Source organism: Cynoglossus semilaevis, chromosome 18 (genome assembly GCF_000523025.1).
Source record: "Cynoglossus semilaevis isolate Cse_v1.0 chromosome 18, Cse_v1.0, whole genome shotgun sequence".
Lineage (NCBI taxonomy): Eukaryota > Metazoa > Chordata > Actinopteri > Pleuronectiformes > Cynoglossidae > Cynoglossus > Cynoglossus semilaevis.
The window spans coordinates 5,536,891-5,542,513 of record NC_024324.1 but is presented as its reverse complement, the minus strand read 5'-3'; the positions used below and the strand labels follow the sequence as shown (position 1 = coordinate 5,542,513).

Genomic DNA, 5,623 nt, shown 5'->3' with positions numbered 1-5,623 from the left:
AGGAGGAGGGGAGGACGTGGGGGGGGGGTGTAAAGCATGTCAGTACAAGTAAACAGAAATGAAAAGTACAACACAACTGTCAAGAATACACAGTGTGTGAAGAGACCAAGCCAAACCTGAAAAAACAAACACAATCACAAATAATTAGATTTCTTTCTATATATGGAGATAAGAAGTCTCCACCAGGAGGAAAACCAGGCAGAGGAACCTGAAAACCCTCCTTCAGTGATACTTCAATGCACTTGCTTTTAAACAGATGCGACCCAAGTGTGGTTACATCTGTCAAAACATTTTATTCCTAACTGCCTGGGTTTGTTGGGCAGGACGGGAGCTGTACAGCATCACACTGAGATCCTCTGTCTGAGGGAGGGCTGTCAGCAACACAGGAGGCAACAACAACCCAGGCAGCAGCAACAACACAGGCAGCAGCAACAACACAGGCAGCAACGCAGGCAGCAACACAGGCAGCAACACAGGCAGCAGCAACAACACAGGCAGCAACAACACAAGCAGCAGCAACAACACAGGCAGCAGCAACAACACAGGCAGCAACGCAGGCAGCAACACAGGCAGCAACACAGACAGCAGCAGCAGCAGCAGCAGCAGTAGCAGCAGCAGCAGCAGTACTGTAGCTGTAGCAGCAGCAGCAGCAGTACTGTAGCAGCCGCAGTACTGTAGCAGCAGCAGTACTGTAGCAGCAGCAGCAGCAGCAGTACCAGAGCTGCAGCAGCAGCAGCAGCAGCAGCAGTAGCAGCCGCACTGTAGCAGCAGCAGCAGCAGCAGTACTGTAGCAGCAGCAGCAGCAGTACTGTCCACTGTGGGTGCCAGCAGTCCACCAGTGTGGCTTTAATCAGATGTGACGTCTGGAGTGTCACGGTGCAGACACATTGTTGTCCTGCTCTAAGCAAACACTCTTCCTCCGACTGTCCTCACTTCCTCCCCTGCGTCCCCGCTTTAACCTCCCCCCGCGGCGCGCTCCGCTCTCTGCTCGGCTTGGAAAAGTTTGGCCAAGCACGTTCACGAGTTTGTGATTTACTCGTTTGCTTTTATTGACCCGCTGCAATATTAAGTCTCTTGGCAAGCATCTGAGTGTTTTAACTGTCAGCTCCACAGAAGAGCAAATTTGTTTTTTTGCCCCGTTGTGTTTCACAAGTGTGCGCCTGGCACCGCTCGCAGGCTCACTGGCGACAAACAGAGGTCAATCTTCCAATTGTGATGATGAATAGAGGCCTGTCTGCACGCCCTGATTAAATGTTTTTCTAACTTAAAGCTGGCTGTCATTGTTGTGTCCTCTCAAGTTTCACACACACCAATTTGCCGGTTTATCATGTGCACCTTTGAAAACAAAAGAGCCGTGACTGCCGTCCAGAACAGCAGACCTGAAACAAATCGCTTATTCATGTGGATGAAATGTTCTGAGGTGTTGAATCAACTTTGTGTCAAATCTGTGTCTGTGTCTGTGTCTGTGCTGTTGTTGTTGTTGTTGTTGTTGAATGTTGTCACCATTTGGCCTTAATGCTGTCAATGCAGCTGTTACTTTTAACTTACTGAACTTAATCAACAGAGTTATTTCTCTATGACTTTTGGCTTTTTATTCAGCAGGCATAAAATAACCACAGCTGTCGTTCTAAAATATAAAGTCTGCAGGTGAACTCGTAATTATAAAATATATTTTAAATATATATATACTTAGAAAGAAACCAGGGAGACTGAGCAGAAATCTTAACCTGTCACAGTCACTATTCAGCACCCCAGGATATGGGCCACATTTCAGATAAACTCAGACAAAAGATGAGCATGGGTTTCATCTAATATTAGACAAATTTAAATGTATTGTTTCTGATTGTCAACTTATAAATTATGAGCATAATAATAGTTATTAATATCTAAAAGGTTTTGCTAATTTATGAAATAGACTAAATAAATGTGGTTTATGGGCAAAATGGAGAATATTTATGACTGTTGTCACCATGTTTTAGACCTATGTTCATATTTACCAGATCAGTTATGTCTTAGACCTATGTTCATATTTACCAGTTTGGATGAAGTGACTAGTTGAAGAATAATCATCCAATTACTGACTAATGTTTAACCTGAACTTAAAGTGAACTTTTCTGTAGAAAAACAACAGGGCCATGGATTTCCATATCCATAATTTGGACCACAGGTTTTTCTAAGATGCAGCCCACATTTTAATACTTGGACGCAAAATTCAATCTTCTAATGGACACTACATTTTAGAAGTAATTACATATGCGTACAAGAGTACGAGGGGTGGGCAACTTTTTACTTGATTTATAATGTCTGCTAACAATTAGCCTAAGCGTTTGTAGTCTTCTGATGTCAGATTTGGGAAATTACAATCCGGTTTAGAGGAAAATGGTCAATAAATTATGACAGGAGGTGATATAATGATGTAATCCTGACAGTTTGGTAACAGCCTGGTGACATTAACATGACAAACATGATGTCATGTCCATCTAAAACGACCATGTCTTCAACTCTGTCTATGATGCCCGTCATCAACATTACATGTCCGTAGCACAGATTTTTCCATTTGGCTAATCTGCATCAACGCATGAGAAAATAATAACATTGTCATGCTGCAGGTAACGTAGCTCAAGGAGGTTTTCAATCGGATGCATTTCTATTAAAATCCGACACGACGAGTGCGTGTTTGAGGAGACGGGAAAGAAAGAATGATGCTTCTGTCACATCCCTGGAGCCTCTCGTGATTTTGTGAAGAGCCACAAGGAAAATCACAATATCTACACTTGTGCCTCTGAGAGAGAATAGTCGTTAGTGGCACATCCACAAGAGGTCACTTGACAGCACAACAGACCAAATACACACAGATCATTAAAACAAGTGGCCAGAGCTGTTTTCTACCAGCGAGAACAGTCTCCTGTGTGCTGCCTCTTCATTTTTAACAGACATTTCTGGGCATTTTTAGCCTTCATTAGGAAGAACAGAAAGTCTTAAAAGACTGAGAGAAAGGACAAGAGAGAGAGAGAGAATGAGAGAGAGAGAGAAATGGAGGCAGAGACAGAGAACAAATAGAGTGAGAGACAAAAAGAGCAAAAACTCAGCAAAGGATCATCCTGAGCCTGAGGGGCTCCAGCTGTGCCAGGTGAGCTATCCGGCGCCCCCTTCTGTGTCCCCTGTTAGCGTTCCTCTTTTATTAACCAAGTTTAGAGGGTTGTGTTTTTTGCCGTGAGCTAAATTGGAGCTGGGGTTCAAACTCATCCGGCGCTCTCTGACACTCTTCGCTGAGACTCACTCAGGTGTTTTGTGTGGCGCAGTAGAGATGACTACAAATGCCCAGTTCACATTTTTTGATTTATTGTGCCTCTCCGAGGCAGCCCCTTCCTTCAAAGGAGGAGATTTGGTGACCAGGCAAATGTCATATTAAATCCCTACAGGCATAATAAACGGCAGCAGCAGTGAGTGAGAGGTAATCACCTCTCCTCCAGAGCTCTTCAGTAAAACACGCCAGCAGGAAAAACTCCACGGATGCTGACCGTGGAAGACTGCAGCTTCTCTGAGGCTTGGAGCTGTGAGCAGATGCATGCATATGGAAATGGAAATGGAAATGGAAATGGAGGCTGTGGTCTCTGCAGCTCATGTATTCATGTACTACAGGTACTACAAACGTCCACACAGAGGCCCTGATGTCCAACCACATACAGTAAACATGTACATTATGAGCTTTCCTTACACGGTGTGTTTTACGTGGACGGTTTAATAGTAATGAGACCTTTCACAATAAGAGAGGACAGGAGTAAGTCGAGGGTGAGTGAAGAAAAACGGTGAGAGGAAGACAACATGTGTCTTAGAGGAAAAGAAGGGAGGGAAGAAGGAGAGAGAGAAAGAATGCATCTCTCCATCTCTCCAGCCCTGGGCAGCGTTGTTTGCCAATCTGCTTCTTCGTGTGTGTGTGTGTGTCTGCGGGCATGTGGGAGTGGTTTGCGTGTGTGTCTGCGGGCATGTGGGAGTGGGAATAACAAATGGCAACAGTGCCACCTACTGCACATACTTCATTTGGAGATTTAATTTTTCTGAAATTTGAGTCCATTGTGTGAGACGTGGAAGATGGATCACCGATAAATATCCGGAGCTAAATTCAAACCCTGGGCCTCAGGAACAAACTGCATCTGCTTGATTTCGACTGGTTCTGCTGACGACCAAAGAAAAGGAGCTGTATGCAGATGAATATGCAGATGTGCTTTATTTTTGTTGCCCGGGTACGCTGTTGTTGCACAGCACTGCAACTTTGAGCATCCACTGTTGGCTGGATGCTGCGGAGGCTGGACTCTTACACTACACACACTACGGGTGTTTCAAATCACCTGAGATATATGATAGTAAATGATAATAAAGCCCAGTGGAGAATGGACAAGGGAGCAACATTTCTAAACTCCAAAGTGTATGTATTGAAATTATAATGATCGACCTACAACTGGTGATACACACTGGCCAGTTGAACACAAACCTGATATACTCACAGGAATTGAAGAAAGACACACACGAACATCTTCTTTAACAGCTCTGAGACGCTCCTTTTTTAGTTTGATGACCATCTGCTGCCACCTAGTGGAAGAGTTTATTAGTAAATACATAATGCTTTAAGGACAAATTAAATGTGATTATTTTCCCACAGTACACCTGATAAAATTGATTTTTATTTATGTTTTCTGTGACTTTGCCATTAAGTAATTTAAAGTATTGACATACATGTCCAGTTATATATTTTGATGTCCTAAAAATGAATTTAAGAAATTGGATTTACCTTTCTTTTTTTTTAATTTGCTGCTTGGGAAAAAAGAAAATCCAGCTTCTTAGCCTTCCTCCACGGTCAGATCATCGGTCTCCGACTCTCCTTCTCCTTTACTACATCCATGAATCTCCTCTAGGGTCGTTCTCTTCCTGCGACCTGGCAGCTTCATCTCCTACAGCCTTTGTCCTGTCTTGTCCCGTCCATGTCTCTGCTATAAAACATGTTACATCCTGGTCATTCCAAAAAAAAACTTTATTAACATCTCCAGCTAAGCTTTCTGTTTTTTTAAGACATTCAACGTCTTGAAAACGACATCCCATGACAGATCTCACTATAGATTATAATGTCATCCGCAAACATTTAGACACTGTCCATCGCCAGTGTAGACAAAGCAAACAAACTCTGGGTGTGTACTGAAATCCTTTTCACCTTCAGGTTAGCTAAGCAGCAACTCCCATGTTTATCATTGACGGTCTTCATTAAGACGTAGTCGTTGACTCTGCGGCTACATCGCTAAATCACATCGACTAGTAGTAGTAGTCCGCACTATAAGGCGCACCTAAAATCTGCTGTGCATCCGGTTGCTTTGCAAGAAATCATCCGTTTTAAAAGTACCGTATTTTCCGCACTATAAGGCGCACCTAAAATCTGAAATTTTTTTCAAAAGCTGTCTATGCGCCTTATAATCCGGTCCGCCTTATATATGGATCAATATTGAGCCGCGACAGGTCTCGCAACTTAAGGTAAGCAGCCACCGACTCCATTTTCCCCCGTATAAGAAGAAGTGCGCGGTGCATGCTGGGATATATTAAACAGCGAATCATTTTCATTTGTGTGTTTGTGTAA

The 5,623-nt window shown here is 43.4% G+C and overlaps 1 protein-coding gene across 1 annotated transcript in view; it reads right to left on the bottom strand.

Annotated features, from left to right (window-relative positions):
- Positions 1 to 5,300, bottom strand: part of trps1 (trichorhinophalangeal syndrome I) — a 201,081-nt gene extending 195,781 nt beyond the window's left edge. The window contains exons 1-3 of the mRNA XM_025064881.1: positions 5,207 to 5,300; positions 4,790 to 4,988; positions 4,506 to 4,590 (exon numbers count right to left, since the gene is read on the bottom strand). The gene's annotated coding sequence lies outside the window, so the exon portion shown is untranslated. The remainder of the gene's footprint in view (positions 1 to 4,505; positions 4,591 to 4,789; positions 4,989 to 5,206) is intronic.
- Between the last annotated feature and the right edge of the window lie 323 nt (positions 5,301 to 5,623).